This window comes from Rhipicephalus microplus, unplaced genomic scaffold (assembly GCF_043290135.1).
Source record: "Rhipicephalus microplus isolate Deutch F79 unplaced genomic scaffold, USDA_Rmic scaffold_97, whole genome shotgun sequence".
Lineage (NCBI taxonomy): Eukaryota > Metazoa > Arthropoda > Arachnida > Ixodida > Ixodidae > Rhipicephalus > Rhipicephalus microplus.
Genome location: NW_027464669.1, coordinates 602,336 through 623,178, shown reverse-complemented (window position 1 = coordinate 623,178; position 20,843 = coordinate 602,336).

The window sequence follows — 20,843 nt, the reverse complement described above, 5'->3', positions numbered from 1 at the left end:
CCAAAGTGCCGCGCGTTGCAGCTCCCATAGAAAGTTTTGCCAGAGTTCGCTCTAGTGCATTTATAGGAAATTCCAGCCTCCTGTCATTTGTGCGAGCTGCGCTAATTTTTTTGTGTGACGCAGTATGTTGTCCGAATGCATTGAGACTGTTTTATTCGTTATTTCAGTCTGGCCAAACCGCACGTTTTCCATCATTTTATACAAAAAAGAAAGGTTTAGTTGGTTTAACCGTACGTCTTTTCCTGTTCAAGCACGCCCCAGGGTAAGTAAAAAGTATTTATGAATAACTTCACCGTTTTTGCGTTACTTGGTCAAATCGTTTAAGGCGCATCGTAGCTCTCAGGATGTTGTTATTTCTTCTTTAGAAAGACAGATGAACGAGTTGGTGAGTGAGTGAACAAGCGAATGAATAAAATGTTGACTTGAAAACTAGTCCATGTACGGGTGATGTTGTTTTTGGTTTTCCAAGTGAGGGAGTGAGGCAGTGAGCTTGTGGCACATCAGTGAGCGAGTAAAATGTTTACTTCAAAACCGGTGGGCTGAAAGTATTAGCCCCTTCGTTAGGTCACTATGATGCCTTGGCTTCGGTATACCACTGCTTTATTCACTAACATGGCAGGCAGGTGAAGCTCAATACTGTGCCATAAAGAAGTTGCGCTACTAGTTTACGTATACTTCACCTCAACTGCGGAAAGCCTTTCCGATTGTGTAGTGCGTGCCATCCACTTATCACCATGAACAGGCACGCGTAATTGCGCCGAACTTCTGAACAGGATGCTCGCGCCATTCAACAGTGATGACTGGACGGCTCGCATTCTAATGTTATGAATCAAGATATTTGCACAGCGCAAGACTAGAGTAGTTACGGCGTAACTACAGAAGAGGCAAGGACAGAAAGAGCGCTGACTTCAATTGAAATTTTATCAGCGAAAACGCTGGAAATATATACTCGTGACAGAACATAACCGCGCAATAGCGCAACCTATTGCAATTATCATCACATTATATGATTACGACGCCACAGCTAAGCACAAGTTCACAACTATTGTGTCAAAGCCAGAAACCCGATTGCTTTTTTTAGTCAGAGCAAGCCAAGGCATGCTGATACATTGATCACCAAGCATTTGCATTTCATTGGGCTCCATAATCTTTGGTTTTAGCTGGGAACGGTGTTTGGCTACGACAGCGCACTTTTCGAATTGCGGTCTGCAATGGATGCCCAAATGACCTTGCACAGCTGAGTATACATTGTATTGATGCTCCTTTAAACGTTCATTTGGGCAACGGTCCGTTTGCCCAGCATGTATCTTGCCGCATGACAACGGGAGCAAATAAACCACGACTATCACACATGCTCTAGGTAGTATACAAGCTATTTACAAAGGTAATTGCTAACAGAGTAAAGAAAACATTAGAATTCAATCAACAAAAAGAGCAAGCAGGGTTTCGAACATGCTACTCAACAATCGACCACATGCATACTATCAATCAAGTAATAGAGAAATGCTCCTAATATAACCAACCACTATACTTAGCCTTCATAGATTACGAAAAGGCGTTTGATTCAGTAGAAATATCAGCCATAATGCAGGCACTGCGGGATCACCGCGTCGATGAAGTATATATAAACATCCTGGAAGAAATCTACAGGGGATCAACTGCTACCATAGTGCTTCATAGAGAAAGCAACAGATTACCAATCAAGAAGGGTGTAAGGCAGGGGACACAATCTCCCCGATGCTATTTACCGTGTGCTTACAGAGGTTTACAGAAGCCAAGAATGGGAACGGTTAGGGATAAGAGTTAATGAAGAGTACCTTAGTAACCTGCGCTTTGCCGATGACATTGCATTGCTGAGTAACTCAGTGGACGAATTGCAACTCATGATTACGGAGTTAGACAAGAAGAGCAGAAAGGTGGGTCTTAAAATTAATCTGCTGAAAACGAAAGTAATGTACAACAACCTCGGAAAAGAGCAGCGCTTCGAGACAGGTAATAGTGCACTTCAAGTTGTAAAAGACTATGTCTACTTAGGGCAGGTAATAACCACGGAGCCAAACCACGAGATATAAGTAACTAGAATAATAAGAATGGGGTGGAGCACACTTGGCAAGCACTTTCAAATTATGACATGTAAATTGCCACTATCCCTCAAGAGCAAGGTATATAACAGCTGTATCTTGCCGGTACTTAGCTACGGAGCAGAAACCTGGAGACTTACGAAGAGGGTTCAGCTTAAGTTGAGAACGACGCAGCGAGCAATGGAAACAACAATGGTAGGTGTAACTATAAGAGACAAGAAGAGAGCAGAGTGGATTAGGAAACAAACAGGGATTAAGGACATCATAGCTGAAATCAAGAAGAGGAAATGGACATGGGCTGGGCATGTAGCGCGTGGACAGGATAACCGCTGGTCATTAAGGGTAACTTACTGGATTCCCAGAGAAGGCAAGCGAGTTAGGGGGAGACAGAAGGTTAGATGGGCAGATGAGACTAAGAAGTTTGCGGGTATAAATTGGCAGCAGCAAGCACAGGACTTGTTAACTGGGGGAATATGGGAGAGGCCTTTGACCTGCAGAGCGTAGTAAGGCTGATGATGATGATGATGATGATGATGATCACACATTCTACGAATAGCCTTCTATGTTTTGTTGTGCAGCAGCTTTTTCGTGCGGACTGTGCAGTCACCCGTTTGCAAAGCGCTGAAAGCTTTTCTGGGGCAGAGAAAGCTACCCTCACACCTACCTTATCACCCATCTTTTTCAAATTGTGAAAAATCCTATGTAGATAGGGAATCACCGCCATGCACTTTGAGCTACTAGCCACGCAGTTCACTGGTGCTTCTCGTTCCTATTTACTTGTCTTAAGCAACTTTTCCGCCACCGAGACTTGCACATGATCGGGGTAACCAGCGCTGACCAGACGGAAAGCCTGCTCAACAAAGCTGCTGATTATCGAGTGGCCGCAAGACTTTCGGACAATATGTTTGAAACAATGATTTGCAATTCCTCTCTTTACGAGCTTTGAATGAGCAGACAACTACGATAGAATAGGTTTGCTTCCTCTGGGCTCATATTTCTAGCAAAGGTGATCACTTGAGATGTATAATCTGAAATCTACAAACATTAACGAAGAATCCTGCGGAAGCTCATGTGTCAAAATAAGATACGCCAAGCAATCATCAAAAAGACGTAATGCGTTTGAAACGCCAGCTTCAAAGCCCCGGTCATCGCAGTATAAAAGCAGAAGGAAATCTTCAACAAAACGAAACACCCTTACGACAGCCGTTCTCTAAAAGTAGCTAGCGAAGAGTCGGTCATGATAAGCGAGAAAAATTTCACTTAAAACGGGTGCTATGCATGAACCGATGCACACTCCTCTTTTTTGAATAAAAGTGCCTTCGTTTTATGATACAAACGTTCTCTTCAAGGAAAAGCCAATAAGCCGGATAAAGTCACTCACTGTTATGCCCACAGCATTCTTGAACGCAACAGAACCAACGTTGTCAATGCAGTCCTCCACGTACCGTAGTAGCGTGTCATGTGGTAAAGAGTAGTAAAGATCCTTGACGTCAACGGAGCAGGCACTGAAGCCATTGTTGTTACGTGAAAGAAATGAAAATGTCTTTAAAATCTTTTACTAGAAAAGGATCGTCGATGTTCAGCAAGTTGAGCTTATATAGTAAAAACAAGGTCACTTCCTTCTGCCACTTCACATTTTCCGAAACTATGACTCGAAGCGGGCAGTCTGCTTTATGAGTCCTGACTGTGAAGAATAAATTGAAGCTGAGCTTCTTACTTTTGTCTATTGATCTTGCAAGTTCACTTATTATCAGCGCTTTTCACAACTTCTTGGCTTCAGATTTACTTTTGTCAGCATTGAGTCGCTTCGGCTTTAAAACACGGAACTTATAGCATTGCTGGAATATGAGCGGAGAACTTCATTCGGCGACGCAGAAAAACCCTCATACTTATCCGCGGTCAACAAGGCTAGTGAATTCTCTTTAAAAACGTGAAAACACAGTGAAAAAGCAGGTTATAGCGGTCTTCAGGCCACTGCAGGCCTGAAGGTGGCTTCAGGGTACTTAGGTTACACGAAAACTTTGGCCAGAGTACAGCAGCGCTACTTCTGGCCAAGACTGACCATAGCCGTAAAACGCCATGTTCGTACTTGCCTCGACTGCCAGCCACGGAAGCCACCGCCAACTAAGCCAGCTGGCCTCCTGCAGCCCGTGCAGGTCCCAAGAAGTCCATTCAACCTAATTGGCAAGGATATTTTGGGCCCACTTCCAACTTCTACTGCTGGGAACCGCTGGGTTATTGTCGCGACTCATTACCTTATCCGTTATGCTGAAACAAAGGCTCTAAAGAGAGGTAGAGATGCGGAGGTGGCACATTTTTTCATCGAGAACATTGTCCTGCAGCATGGTGCACCAAGCGTCGTAATCACAGACAGAGAACTGCATTTACGGCAGCTCTTTTGGATCAAGTCCTCATGCTGAGTGGAACAACCCATCGTAAGACCACCGCCTCCCACCCGCAAACGAACGGGCTTACAGAGCGTCCGAACAAAACAATTGAAGAGATGCTATCAATGTACTTGAATGTCGAACACAAAAATTGGGACGAAATCTTGGCGTATATCACGTTTGCATACAACACGGCCAAGCAAGAAACAACCCGGATGACCCCGTTCAGCCTAATTCACGCAAGGGAAGTACGAACCATGTTAGATGCGATGCTAGCGCATGAATGCGACGACATCAAACCAGACGCCGAGATGTTTACAGAACGAGCGGAAGAAGCAAGGCAACTAGCACGCTTGCGAATCCAGCAACAACAAGAGTACGACATGAGCCGATAAATTCTCGCCGCAGAACAGTCCTTTACCAAACCGGCGAGAGAGTATGGGTTTGGACGCCCATACGGCAACGAGGACTCTCTGAAAAGCTCCTAAGGAGATACTTTAGGCCATACCTAGTACTGCGACGGCTGAGTGATGTTACTTACGAGGTCGTCCCCGACAGTTCTTGTAGTACGAAGCTTTGCCAGCACCGTCCTGAACTAGTTCACGTTGTGCGCGTGAAGCCTTACGAAAGGTAGTGACTGCGCAAGATACCTCTTAACAAAAAAACAAAAAAACTGCACTACTGGTTTAGCATCGGGGCGATGCTCATTAAGAGGGAGATAAATGACGCGTGTGTGGTGGACCAAAACGACGATAAGAGATTTGGTGGACACCAGGTATTGGAGCTCTGGCTGATCGAGGAGAAAAGAAGGTGATCTTGCTGTTCGGCTGCTGAGAGTCGCTGTGTCAACGTTTATCTGCCTTTCGTTCGCGCTGTACCGCGACAATATAATCTTTTTCTACATAGTCGTAATTACATACATGCCAAAATTACTGTAAACAATTTTACGATGTATCTCATACCTGGTTAAATGGTTGATTGTCTCAAATTTGTTTGTGTGACATGAACGAGGAGAAAAGTGGGGAGGGGCGTACTCAGTCAATCTGCTATCAGAGCTTGTCTTCACTTCGGCGTGTTCTTTGGTTCGGCGCAATACTAGGTCAACGAGGTATCGCTCTTTTTTCCGGGGTCATCCCGGATAGGGCGGCTGCATTTTCAATAGAGGCGGAAAAGTTGTAGGCCCTTGTGCTCAGATTTGGGTGCACGTTAAAGAACCCCAGGTGTCCAACTTTCCACTACGGCATCTGTCATAATCATATGGTGCTTTTGGGACGTTAAGCCTCACATTTCAATAAATCTTTTCCGGGGTGGTTTCGTGTGTACCTTCACTAGTTTAATCATTTTTGTGTGCCTTTCAATTGTGGACATTTCAGAGCTCAACTAGCTTATAGAATGTCTAGATAATCTTTACTGTGACTACCGATTGCTTTCGGTGGCGCATGGCCAGCGTGGACTCGCCTTTGGCGACGGTGAACGCGATAGGCTAAGCAACAAGACGCTGTACTCTTAGGCGGCAAAAGCTACACTTTCATAACTGCTATCTCGATGCAGTGATTTTCGACAATTGTGAAATGCGAGTTCTCGAACGATTATGCATGTGTTTATGATTAGTCGTCTCACAATTGCCTCTGTGAAGCTTCTTGTGCATATTGCAAGTACGTCAATTAACTAATAAAAAAACCTTGCTTTCTCATTGTTTAATTTTTTTCTTTTCCCTCCCACATGCAAATAGCAAGAAATAAGGCTAAAGAAATTGTGGATTACTAGTGGCACGTAAAACGTCAACAAATTTAAAATAATTTCGCGTCATGTAAAGCGAATGCACCACGCCATAAATATATATATTATATATATATATATATATATATATATATATACATATATATCTATTACAATAGAGGTGCTGTACGTCAAGAAAGGTTCAGACGCAGCTTGGCAAATTGTGCTTTATCAGGCAGGTCTGGCTAATGGCGAGCGGCGTCCGCGAGCTACTACTACAGCCACCGATCATCATCGTTTTCTTCATTACCAGCAGAGCGTCCGTTATTGAGATTCATTACAATATATATATATATATATATATATATATATATATATATATATATGTGTGTGTGTGTGTGTATGTGTGTGTGTGTGTGCTGTTCGCTGTAGCCTCTTTACGCAGATAGCGACGGTGGCAACGCGCCGCCAACGACTGGATCCGTCGGCTTCCATGAAATCTACGCTGCTAGCGTACATATAATATACAGTTTACCCCAACTGCGGCAAGCCTTTCAGATAATATTGCGCGCGCCGTCGACTCATCACCATGGACAGGCACGCCTATAGCCCCGCCGCGGTGGTCTAGTGGCCAAGGTACTCGGCTGCTGACCCACAGGGCGCGGGTTCGAATCCCGGTTGTGGCGGCTGCATTTCCTATAGAGGTGGAAATGTTGTAGGCCCGTGTGCTCAGTTTTGGGTGCACGTTAAAGAACCCCAGGTGGTCTAAATTTCCGGAGCCCTCCACTATGGCGTCTCGCATAATCATATTGTCACGCAGCAAAGGACGACGCAGTTGTCTATGAAGAAAACAAGTTTATTGGAGCGAACCTGTGCTCCCCTAACAACTGAAAAAAAATTGCCCGCAGCTTCCCTCGGGGGAACACTGAGGAGGATGCGGAGCATATAATTGGTTAAAGGGGTGCTAAAGTCCGACTTACTTGGGTCGATGGCTCAATTGGTTAAGGTGGTTGTGAAATGGGGTGTTATATTGCGACTTGCTTGGGTCGCTGGCTTAATTGGTTAACGTGGTTGTAGGAGGGGTGTTAAATGAGTGAACACGTACGACACGTATGCGAAAGGGCGGTGTTTATTTATTGCGACGAACTTTGAGCGGTTCCGCCAACATTTTGGCCGGCGCTGGTCGAAGGGACGTCGATCATTGCGACCTCGGACGTCGACGCGCCGTACAAACCAACCGACGAGCGGCAACTGAGCGAGCGAGCACCGACCTTGAGTATATATACAGCGCGACGGCGCATGCACTGTCAGCTGTCGAATGTTCGAGAAGGGGGAGAAGCGCAACGGCGCATGCGCATGCGCCAGCTGCCGATGTTCTCGAAGCGCGACGGCGCATGCGCGCGCGTCAGCTGCCGATGTTCTCGAAGCGTGACGGCGCATGCGCGCTACATTATACAGCTAGCGAATGTTCGTGAAGAGGAGAAGCGCACGCGGTGTGTAGAGGAGGAATTGCTGAAATACCATCGCATCGATGGTTAACACTTCTTGTGTGGACACCGTATACAGGGAAGTATGGCTGATCTAGCTTGGCGGATGTCTAAACTATATTTTAGAGACATTGATACACTATAAAAATGTGTGTACTTAAAGCAAGAAGCGCCGGTAACAATTACGCCGACACGGCTTGCACGCGAAGCCTGATTCTCGCTGGGACCGGGCAGCGGGTTAAACAACTCTCGACACAGCTAAGTTGCCGCGGTTGAAGTTTCTGCACATGAACTTCGGAACATTTATACTTATAACCTAAACTATACCTTAAGTAAGTGGATAGACAAGAATCGCCAGGCATGTATTTTCGGTGAGGCAATCAAACAACCTTTGTTTACACGCCTCCGCTGAGAAACGTTGTTCACAAAGACTATTTACACGTCGTCAACCTTGCAGCGATGTAACGATTTGCTGCTTATGTTAGGAGAGGTGCCTCCTGGCTTATAAGCACTGTCAGACAGAATCATTACCACATTGAATACCTTATTCGAAGTTGGTATACTCGGATGGCATGGCGAAAATCACAACATAGTCCTGGAGTGCATGATGATGAGTGGGGCGAAGCATCCATCAGGTTACCCGCGCTTCCATCCGTCCGATCCATTCTTGCTTTTGTGAGTTCGTCTGTGTGACCGTCCGTCTGTCCGTGCATCCGTCTGTCCCTGCGTCGATCCGTTAATGCATTCGTCTGTGCGTTCATACGTGTATCCGTCCGTCTGTCCGTGCTTCCCTCATTTCATCCATGTGTCCGTCGATTCATGCATTTGTCCGAGCGTCCATCCATGCACCTGTCTGTCCGTCAATCCGTCGGTGCATTTGTCCATCCGTCCGTCCATCTAGTGAACACTCCATGTATCGCTATCTCTCAATTATCATGCAATTTCAATCACATAGAAGTACCGCCATCCAGAGGACAATCCAAGGAGTAAATGAGAGGGGGCACAGCCGGATTACAGAAGCGGCACGCGCGCACTCTTTTATGTTCTGTGCTTCGGGTCTAGTTCCCATCTTTCACTGCCACTAGTTCATTGAACTGCGGGCCAACCCTCGCCAAACCTTCTTAATACCAAGGAGGTTATGCCCAGCAAATTTAAAGTGGGAACTTCCTTTGGTCAGATTATGCTCAAAGTGCGTCCTACTGTTGCTAAATTTTTAGTAAGCATCAACTTCAAGGCCAATTTATTGGAGATTAGGTGACCAATACTCGTCTTTGCAGTTGTTTTATCAAAAACAACTGTCTTTTTATTTATGACTTACGTGCGTGGGTTTTCTCCTAAATTCAAAATAGTGCGTGCGTGCTGCTCCTCTAGTCCGGCCGTGAAGGTGGCTCCTACTACTAGTACTACGACGACGATGACTACTACTACTATTACATATATCGCAGACACACGACCCACAGCGTAAGGTGCTTCGCACCTAAAGAACTATGAACCAGATCTCCGAAGGGAAACCTGATGAGACACAAAGCAACAGCAGTGCGCACGGCGTTGGCCCGCTTCAAACGGGAGTCGACGGGAGTACCGGACGGATGGTTTCAAGTGAAAGTCGGTATAGCTTGTACTCTAGTAAACGTTTCTTTGAAACGCAAAGACACAGAAGGCAGGACGCGCTTAATACGCTTGCTCTCGGCTTTCTTGGCTCGCGTCTCGTCGGTGTCCCCCGCGCGCCATCTGAATTTTTCAATGCGATTGGTGTTCTCGACTCGCACCTCGTCGGTGTCACTCCTGGCGTTTGCGTCCGGCTTCCCTGGCGCTCGCCTCATCGGTGTTTAGGTCACTATTCGCGAAAGCGATCGGCTTCGCTAACCTTTGCCACCCAGGTGACAGCTGGTTATGGTGCATGCACAGTAGCGGCAAGAATGCCGCGACGGCGTCCCACCCGTTGGCGCGATCGTGGGGCAAGCAGCGGCGCGCTGTCCACATTGTCGGCCCTGCGAGGTTCTCGAGGCACGCGGCCTATTTTCGCCGAAAGATTTGGAGAGGCGGTGTGGGCGAGCACTCACGTTACGGGGGCTCGTCCCATGAGCTCAGGTGACGAGTGAGCTCGAGCATAAAACCTGGTGGAGAGAATGAAGCAAGAGAGAGCTGACACGTGGCGAGAGTGTGGAAGGCAAGGGAGAGAGACGTCACCAAGCACTGCTAGGACGGCTTGAGCTACTTGGCACAGCCCGAGCACCTGCCACGAGGAGAGCAGTGTGGACGGGGGGCCAGCGTTACACAAGCTACTCAAAGAGCCGCTTCGCATATAAAACGTGCTTTTATTGCTGCAGCGCACTGCACCGGAAGAATTCACGATGGCATTGACACCGCTTGAGAAAAAAAACAAGTGGTAAGAGAGCAAAATATTAAGCGTTAGTAGCTTTGTTTCATCAAGATATCTTTAACCACCTCCCCAAGGAAAATAATAAGGAGTGACAGTAATTCGGCATATCACATGTATTATGATTCACTCGCACTTTATCTCTGCCAAGCGTCAAATTATGAGGCATGCTCAGGACATGTTAGGGTGTAATATATTTATGCCATCGAATTAAGTGTTTTATAATCAGCGATACGGAAACATTCTGCCACACGCACCACATACACATGCACAGAGCACTGGCAGAAGCACAGCATGCTCAAGTATGTACTAGCCACGCGCGTCGAATGAAATATTTCTCGTGGAGGAAGGCACCTCCTTAATTTGGGTAAAGCCACCCACTTGAAATGGACATTTTTTGTTTTTATGCCAGGGCGGAAAGGGGGGGGGGGCTCTTTGCGCCATTGTCTGGCCAGGCCCCTGGTACTAGCACACTGCAGTGAAAATTCCAGCGTTTCAAGCCCCACCCAGTGCGTACCAGCGTCACAGCAGTTACGTCACTGCGTCTACCAATGCGACTCATCTTATTCCCAGTGTGTTCATTAGAGTGCCGGAAACTACCAGCATTTACCCGAGTTTCCAGCCTGTACAAGTGCCAAAAAACGAAGTTGCGGCATGATGGCGACGCTAGTTTTTTCAATAGGAGATGTGAACTCTGGGTTTAGTCTTTCTCGATGATGACTCTTGGCAGCAACATTTACTGTGCCTTAGTGGTCTATGACCTCATTTATGCTTAAGTTGGGGGCAAAATGGTTTCGTTACCGTCTGAAGGACAGAATAGGCAGTCTCACGTTTAGTCAAAGTTGTTGCAACGACGTGTCTTGGCCGGAAGTTTTCTCGGAGGTCAGTTTTTACGACGCTGCAACTTGGTTTGGAGATTGGTCAGAAGTTATTTGAGAGAGGGTACTGGGTGTGACGCAGTTATCGTCGCACACCAAGCAGACAATTATGCTCCACCGGTAAATACTTTCGCCGCACAGAATGCGCACAGAATGCGTACAGAATGCGCGCGAGTGTCAATCGACAGCAGGACTTGACCATGATAAACGTGGCTCAATCTGTCTTGCTGTGATTCTTTTCGTTCTGTGGTCCTTGCTGTGCCTGTATGCGTGAATGCAATCAATCTTGCATTTCAAGCCGACTTCGTGAGCGTTCTTCGACGCAACATGGTTGCTTTGGTGGAGGTGGTGACTGTGCGAATGTTGGGTGGTTATTTCTATGCTGACAAAATGGCGTGAAGGTTGTCCTTGCAGTGGTCAGGTGGTTCGCCGCTAGTCTTGTCGCACGCGTCGTTGTTTGCAAGCTCGAGTGCCACATGAACGCATGGCCTGTAGCGCCTTCATATAGGTAGTCTTCGTCATCGTCATTTTCCAACCATCGCGCCGCACCACTCTCACAGCTCAAGCTGGGAGCTCGAGGTGCGCGCAAGTCAGAACAAGTTCTTGAGCGTGGTGGCTCGGACGCTGGAAGCCACCGCCACCTGGTTTTGACCTTGTAGAATACAATTGCGAGATCTTTCGCGTGGCTAGGCCTCAACGCTACAATGGTGACCCGAAGAGCATTCACCGAGCGGCCCGCTACCATGCTTCCACGGCTCAGCCAACAAGTCAAGTCCTCATCTCAAGCCTATCCCCAACTGTGGTTTATGCAGATCGACGCAACTCTCATGCTGAATGACGTCACCGCACATCCGACAATGCATGCCATACAGTTCGACAGCCTCTAGGTAAATGTTGCAGAATGGGCACCTTCATTTGATTGCAAGTCAGTGACGGGGAACTAAAACAGCTGCAATTCCATGTCTTTCAATTTCGTCGAATCAAAAAAAACTCAGCGGATTCCTGTCCAGGCATGATGGGGCCGTTAATCTGATTCCTGTTTTCTTCGCTTTAGGAATGACATGTTTATAGTTTAATCGAGTTGAGAATGAACGCACAATGAAGCTAGTGTGATCAGAAATATTGAGGTATGTTGCCACCCTTCAATATGATCTCTCTTTTTTGATTAAAACAAGTTTACCATCATTTTATATTTTACAAGTTTTTAGAATCCACCGTCATTCCGAACTGTGCAGCCGGGAACCTTACATCTCTATCAGGTCACATTGAAATGTAGTGCACGTTTTTACTACTGGTAAACCTTCCAGAATCCTAACCGTTTTGTGTACATTAAAAGCTGTACTTTATTCTGTATACAAACCAATGTTTGTCCGTAAATTTACAGGATACGAGTGTATTTGTTTGTGGTGAAGTATACTAAAGCTTAGTATGAATAACCAATAGTAGTTGTGATCATTTTATGAAATCGAAAAAAAATGCAACGCAGGATCCCACAAACAAAGACACACCTTGTTTACTCTGCACCGGCATGCCATACTAACATTTCGATAGCCACGTTTTTGCCCAATCAATGTGCTAGACAGTTGTCTTGGAGATTATAACAAGCTCTCCATACGTTCCGAATGAAACACAGGTACTAACGCAAAGTGTGAAAAATAGGTGGGCCTGCGGGGAATTAAAAGCCATTGGTAGCAGCACAATTCATGCACAGAGAAGGTTTTTACAAAAACGTCCTGAACAACAGAAAGGCTGTGTATGCTGACCTCTTTCTAGATAATATATTTTTCCAAAATTTTAACGTGGGAAGCCCACCATAACACAAATAAATGCGTCAGTAGGATACTTCGACAGCTTGGCTCTGATGTCATCAATGTAGCTCCACGCACTGTATTTTTGGGATTGTGGGGTTGCATAGTTATTTTAACAATGCAAATAGTGGAAACGCTCGGTATCATGAGGTAGAAATATGCCGACTCTGCTTGCTGAAGCACCGCAGCTTGCCTTAGCAGGGACCAAACTCACTGGAAGAACGCCAGCCATCTGTCAACGGCCTAGTAAAAACAAGCTTAAAAAAACTTTGAGCTCCTAAATGACTGTAAAGAGGCTTAGCAGCTCCTTCGCTGCCTCTAGCTCGAGGGAGTAAAAAAAATTCCATCTATTAGCACTATCAGCCTGGCACTTTTTAAGGCCACATGACGTTTTAATCATGTATATAACACGTGAAGAAGACTTGCATGTTTTTGGTTCACAAAATTTAGTTGTTTTTGTTGCACCTAAACCACAACTTCTGCGAGGCACCAGATTTTTTTATAAAAGTTCCTATGCTTCTTTTGAGGCATCAATATAAACTATCTCAATCTACACCATCTCTACCTCTGATCTATACCAGAATATTTGAAAACAATCAATAACATTTGATGTCGTGATAATTCGACAGAAGTGCAAGCACCTGAAATTACGCAATTTCGGGATTTCGGCCTTACCATACCTAATATTTACGCTAGTGCAAAGATTCTAGTTCATTGCACAGCATAAAATATTTTCTACATTACGACAAAACCCACCAAACTAGTCTAGTGGCTAAGACACTCGGCCACTGACCAGCAAGTCGCAGGATTGAAAACCGGCCGTGGCGACCACACTTTTGGTGAAGGCGAAAGTGCTTCAACCTCGCGCGCTTAGATTTTGGTGCACGTTAAAGAGCTCTAGGTGGGCGAGAATTCCGAAACCCTGAACTACGGCGTCTATAATAATCGTTAGCTGATTTTCGAACGTTCAACCCCAAAAAATAATATTATTTCACGGTCAAGCAACTTTTCTTTTGTGTCAGAGAATCACTATTGACGATCATATTCCCGGTAGTTTCCGTAAAGAAATTGTGAATAAATGCACTTTCCATGAGTGGAACACTTAAAGTTCCATTAAAAACCTTTTTAAGGCCAAGACAAATCAATTTTCCTTCATAATCTATCAAGATTTCTAAAGAGGTGGCAACGTAGCTTAAGAACTGCAAAATACGCGATAAACGCAGCGAAGGTCGAAGTATAGTAGCTTGGTAGCGTACCTCGTGCAGTTTTGGACAAAGGTGCCATCTGTTGAGACAGCGAGACAGTATTGGAAAAAGATGGTGGGGGGGGGGGGGTGAGTTAAAACGGCACGCAAGTTGGTATACTAAAGCTTGCAGTGTATACAAAAAATGCGCTAGCGTTATTATCTCATAACTATTAGAGAAGCTGTTTTTCAGCTATGCGTATGAGTCACCGATAGTGACAGAAGCAAGAAAAAAAAATAACCAAGAGTGGGCAGACAGTAGGCGGCTCGGGCGCCGCTGAGAGGAACACAAATCACAAGACGTCGGCTATGCCACCACCAACGACGAATAAGAGCAGTATGAAACCGCGGTCGCGCGAATATTGGCGACAAGCTTCGAAGCAACACAGCCTCTATACGGACGAAATTCTAGTAGAAACGTTGCTTATAAGTCTACCGTGCTTTTAATCAGCCAATGCATTTTTAAAAGAGTCCTTTAATTTTATATATGAGACATAAACATCCTGCAATATGAAAAAAACACCTAATGTGATTCTAATTTCACTTCTAGCAAAGTGCACACAATTCCGTGCCCATTTCATCCATTGTTTGCGTAAATTTTGAATGATTCCAGAATCATGCATATTCTCGACTAGTGACTCCATAACTCTGCTCTCGGTACAGCTACGCCATCTTGATACCGCATCCACATCCAGGCCACATCCATACCGTTATGGTGCTCGCCTGCTATTGCCACACCTTACTCCCAATTCCAGAAACACTCTACTTCCAGGTTTCCCTTGCGGCACAGTGCTCGGTACCAATCGGCCCGCACTCTTTCCTTGACGAAGACCTAACTTCCCGTCTATGCCTTTTCCAGCTTCACGTCCAACCATAAGCGCAGCGATTACCTCACCTGACTACCCGTAAAATAAGGTTTTGGATGCTACTGCTACCTTTGAGCAGTTCGGCATGAGCTGCATATTTTCGACGTGGTTTTTCGACAGTCCTCCAGGCATGCAGACCAAATATACGTCTTTCCCTACCTTCACAGCCCATTAAACCTCTGGCAAGTCAGACTGCATGACGACTACGTCTCCACACGCCCTGAGGACAGCCATGGACATTGTCTTATCTGATATTTGCCACCCCATTCCGCAAACATCGCTGTTGCTGATGGTTGATAATGAGATCTTGTATCGACTTCCACGCTCTGTGCATTTTTTCCAGAGCAAAATGCACAAAGCCCAATTACCCCAAATGTCTCACACCGAAAAAAATTGCGTTTCTAACCAACTAAAGTGAAACCTAAAGGACCAGGCAACAATAAAATACGCACTTGCGGATGGCATGCCAGGTCCGCCTATGGCAGATCAGGCCACGTATGCCAAGCCTGTCATGAAGGCAGTCATAGACCAGATTAACCTGCGCTTGAGCACTCGTGTGCCGATCACCAGAAGTGCTTCACGAGTCCAGATGCGCCAACTGACTCTCCTCTCGAGTCCGTGCTTGCTGTGTTTCACGACATGCCTATGGTCGTGTTCCCGACAGGGGATGCGAACCAGCAGGGATGTTACGCAAATTCTGTCTTTGCAAATGAGTACTGCGGAAGCCCGCGAGGTGGCGGAAGGGTTAAGAAAGTGAAAGAAGACATCCCCTCGACTATAGAACAAAGCCACAAGCTACTTGCCCCGGAAAAACATCGGTCTTGGGATCGAACCCTGCGCTAGGACAAATTTTCCAGCAATCATCAGGCGGCTTTTCTGAGAAATCTCTATCAATTTCTTAGTGGCCTCATGCTACAATCAGGTGGGTGTCTTCTTTCCCATTCTCAAATGCAGGTGTAGGACGTCTCTTTGCCTCTAGCTACACAGGCATGCGATTCGACTCATCGCAAGCCTCTTTCACTTCAGCCCAACGCCCTCACTGACCACGAACTTTAGCCGCCGCTTCACGCTTTGCGTTTGGCATGCTCCATTGAGCGCGGTGTTTCTGTGTCTGGTAACTCGTACGCCAATGTCGAAACGCTGGCCGAAATAGAACGGGACGGCGTCGTTACACTGCCACCTACGTCGACACCAGCACCACTGACCACCTATCAATGTTAGTGGCCCAACAAGCACTTCTACAGGTAGCCTCCTAAGCCGCGTCTGCGCGTGCCACCTTTCGCAACATCAAACGCACCCACCAGGTATTCGTCGAACTCGCTTGTCAATGACCGCGATATCCAGGAATCATCTTCCTCGCACACTGCGTTTTAGGAACGAAGCTCCTCAAGGTGCGGCTCACTCCCTTGAAGTATGTTGTAGTAGCCACTTATAGTTATATTTAAGAATTGCTTCCTAGATGGCGGTGTATATGTCATTAAAAATATTATTACTATATGGCGTTCGTGGCTTTTGTATAGTTGATGGCACCGTTATAATAACAAATTCACAGCATATGCATGGAGTAAATAGTGCTGAGTGAGGCGAGGCGTCCGTCCGGTGCGTGCACCAGTATGTTAGGAGTAGATACACCAACGGATGGACAGACGGACAGACAGACGAATGGACTGACGGATGGACAAATGAACAGAGGCTTCGTCGCACTCATCGTCATTTACTCCGTGAATATGCTGCAATTTTTTTCCCAGTGCCGACTACCACAAAATGTCGCAAAAACCCAGTACCAATTTACGCTGACCACCTGAACGCTCCATGGAGTCCCTTGGCTCGCGCCGCCAGCCCTGTTGTGTGCACGCTCTAATCGTTTTGCATTTCTGGTTTGTTTCTGCGGGGAGGGGGTGGCGGGAAGTAATTGTAGCACCTTCATGTTACCCGTTCATCATTTTCGTCACTTTTCAACCATTGGACGCGCCCCTCCCGCCTTTCATGGTGGGACTCGAGGCGCTTTCTAGACAGACCTAATTCGTGCTCCTGGCGGTTTGAAACTTGCAGCCACCGTCGGTTCGCTTTGAACCTGCGGAATCATCTGGCAAAATCTTTCACGTCGCTCTGCCTCTTGTCATGGGCTGATGGTGATTCTATCTCCTTTGGGCATATTGATAGAGCTCGCACACTCGCCTAATGACTGCACCTACGTTCGCAGATCTGGCAGCGACTGGATTGAGAGGATCTCCCTTCTACCCAAGGGCAGGTCTGACTGTGACACTGAAAGTTCCATCCCTATATGAAACTTCAGTCGGTCTTAGGTAACAGATACTGGTAGTGATGGACTTTAGTCCGGTACCGACAACGAGTCCACAACCTCATTAGGGGAACAGAAGCACACAGCCGGAACCTCGAGGTGGAACCCTCTTCTCTCCTGAGCTATACCTTGATAACGGTCAAGTTGAACTTATTGGTGAGAGACCCGAAGACGTCTGGCCAAAAGCATCTCTGAACCTCGAGCTCCACTCCGCGCCCAGGACTACTGCTTAATGCTTTCACACGTGTGATACACCGCCACATCTGCCTGAAATTAGTCTATGACAATGGGCGGTTTCCTATGCTCCATCTAGTCCTTCCACACTCCTAGCGTGGTGATGGTTGCCAGCTAGCTGTTGGCCTCGTTCTGGAAACCATGGAGTTCTTTTAGGTGGCACACTACTGGCGATGGCAGGCGAAAATGCAGAGACCGCCACTGCAAAGCAGCCTAGCAGGTGTGACAGGCGCCTGAAGTCAAACGTGAGTTCTCTCTGTAGCTAGGATGAGCACGCCTCAAGGTCTTGTGAGGTGGCTGTATCTAACACGGCATTGCTGGTGCTTCGTGCCGGTAGATGGCAGGAAGTAGTGCGGAGCTTGTCGCTGTCATGGCGTGAACGTGACGCGGAATCGTGTGATGGTACTCCACAGCTTCGCTGTGTGTACGAGGATCTGCCTCTGGAGCCTCCGGCAAGATTTGATAAGTGCGATGTGGAGGATCTATGTCAGAGGAAACTATAAAAGCACGCTTCATCAGCTCAGGAGCCCATGAAGTCATCAGTGAGAAATGGTCGCCACGGGAAGTGTGAACGGTATTGCCGGGCATTAGGAGGCCACTCCTTCACGTGGCCGTGCAGGAGTACACCAAGTAAGCCTCAACGAGGTCCCTTTGATGCACGTGGTTTCCTATCAAGTTGTAGCCTAGAGCCACTGAAGAGGCACTGACGCTGGGATGCGGATGATTCAGAGGGTAGCTGCAGGAGCGGTTGCTTCGGGAAATTTAACATCGAGGAAGCGTTGATGGCATTGCTGTGGGTGGAGAAGCCTGCGCTGCTGACGAGCCGCGAAAGTACAGCAAGGTGGGTTAAGCCGCAAGGTTCGGTTATTGTGCAGCGCTATTGTATTGAGCCAGCTGTTCTTAACTGCCCTTTCTCCTGCGCTTCGCTATTGCTGGCCGCGCACCCAAGCTGTGGTGTAATTTTTCTTGCTGTGGCTCATACTTATTTTGGCTGAGAAGAAGAGAACAATTTCGTTGCTCTGTTTCAAGTCACCTCCAGGCTGTCGGTCTTGATTTGCTTTGCTCGGTACATTACTTAAGTAGGCGTTGGTTGCGTGTAGTTAGGCTATGTCGGCCATGTTAGAGAGAGCTACATATTTCAGAGAGCGAGAAGCAGCCTCCGCCTGCGTGGGTTACCCCCGGAATTTGGTCTCTTGGTGTCGACACCCATAAAAATAGCAAATTCGATGAAAAGCCAGGTGGTCTGAACCAGCGATGCCCATGGTTCTATTCTCGCGCATGTTTTTCATGCTACACAGGCACCAAAGCCGTTCCATGGGGAATTGTTCGAGAATGTTGATGACAGGCTCGACCACTTTATTGTGTCGCCAATATCAATAAATGGAACGGTGTTCGCAAGCTGCGCTGAGTTTACTTCAACTTGGAAGATTCTGCGAAAACGTGGTGCAAGAACCACGGGCGCTCCTTTGCAACCTAACAAGAATTTAGCTGGCAGCACTGCGAATCCTATCGCAACACTGAGAGGAGCCCTGCCGTGGTGCTCTCGTGGCTGAGGTACTCAGCTGCTGACCCAGAGTTTGTGGCATCGAATCACGGCTGCGGTACCTGCATTTCCGATGGTGTCGGAAATGTTGTAGGCTCGTGTGGTCAAATTTGGGTGCACGTTAAAGAACCCCAGGTGGTCGAATTTAGCGGATGTCTCGACTACAGCGTCTGTCATAATCATATGGTAGTTTTAGAACGTTAAACCCCACATATCAACCAGTTATCATCATCAAAAAACAATTTCGCGTGTTTCACGGCGAGATAAAATTTGCTCTTATGTGCGAGAGGGAAGACAGGTATTCTTGATGAAGAGGGTTTCGGCAACGTTATAACTTGACCTAATGAAGAGTGTAATGCTTCCCAACAAATCCAAAGCTGTCATGTGCTCGCGTGTGTCGTCTGCTTCAATGAGAGCATGCGGCAGCAGTTTCACCTTCACGACGCAATCATTCCCATTTCAAGTGGTCGCTACCTCGCGCAGTATACATATCAGTGGCTGGCTTCATCTTTAAATGATATTGTTATGCCACGTTACACGTCTCCTAATTGCCGAAGGGACAAATCCAGCCAAGGTTTGCTCGAGAAATGTGGCGGTTTGCACGTTTTCGGTGTCATTGACAATTACTGGAGCCACTTTGTCCTAACTGTTTTTCATATTACGTGTCCCAGATCGGTTTTCGTACATTGGTTGTGGAAAAGCTTAATTTCTTTGTTGTTTCATGCTTAGACACGCACACCCCTAATATGCTTCGGTTTGCAAAGCACGCGCCCGTTTCATATCGTCCCAAAGTGCACCGGCAGCTGTATTTGAGAGATCGTGTCCGTTACAGTTAGAGCCAATCAAGGTATACGAGGGTGCAACCACAAAAGAGGCTTTAAAAACAGCCAACTGAAAGTACCGCTGCTTTTTAATTCCAATAGTTTGCATGTAAAGGAATCCCAATGAACTATTTGGTGGTAAATTCCGCAAATGTTGTAAGCATCAAGAATTTTATTTTAATCTGATGATGTGGGACGCAACACAACAACATGGTTAAAGCCTCCTAAAAATTATGCCTGGGACGTAAGCCGCGAACGTCCTGCCCTACCCTCTGCTTTTACCCTCCGCGTCCGGAATAAAGGCAAACACCTCTGGCGGCAGCCCCCTGCACACCCAGTCAGGTGCCGGATATCGAACGGTATATAGGCGGCGCGCTCTTGCGTACTGACAAAAATCCTGTCCATAGAGAGCCCAGCAATAAAAAATACCCGTGACAGTAGCGCTAGGTGGAAGTAAGGCATACAGCCGGTAAGAGCAGGCGCTAGAGGGAAAAAATGAAAAAAGGGAGAGCCGCCGTCTCCGTCGCGTCAGCCTGGCGCCAGGAGCCGGCATCAACCTACACAAAATTTTTGAGCCAGTGCGAGTACGAAAAAAAAACGCACCCCCCCCCCCCTCCCCCCACCCTGCTGCTGCTGCGCCAGCTGGGCGCCCGCGACATCACGTTCACTGTCGCCTGCATTCCGTGGCATTTGTGCATCGCCGTTTTATCCCGCTGTCTTGTGATGGTCGTTTTTCTACAAGATGGTCTCAGCCGGAAACATTTTCTAGCGTCATACGGCACACTTTATTCAAGATATCATACATCTCTCTAAATTTTGGCGAACTCTGGGGTGTGCAGTCCCATTGTTACGCTTTTGATTTCAATAAAAGAGTGCAAAGAACTTTCCGATTATCAATTGTCGAGGTATGAAATTGTGGTCTCCACACTAAAAGAAAATGACCTGAAATAACCTAAAAAAATCGGTAAACCATTTGTCCTTTAGCGCACTACTTTCCTAGTTTTTTTCCCACTTACTATCGAAGTTGATCTTTAGTCTCGTGCTAACTGAGTTTTTGAACTTAGGGAAAGTAGTAATTATTTACCTCAGCGAGG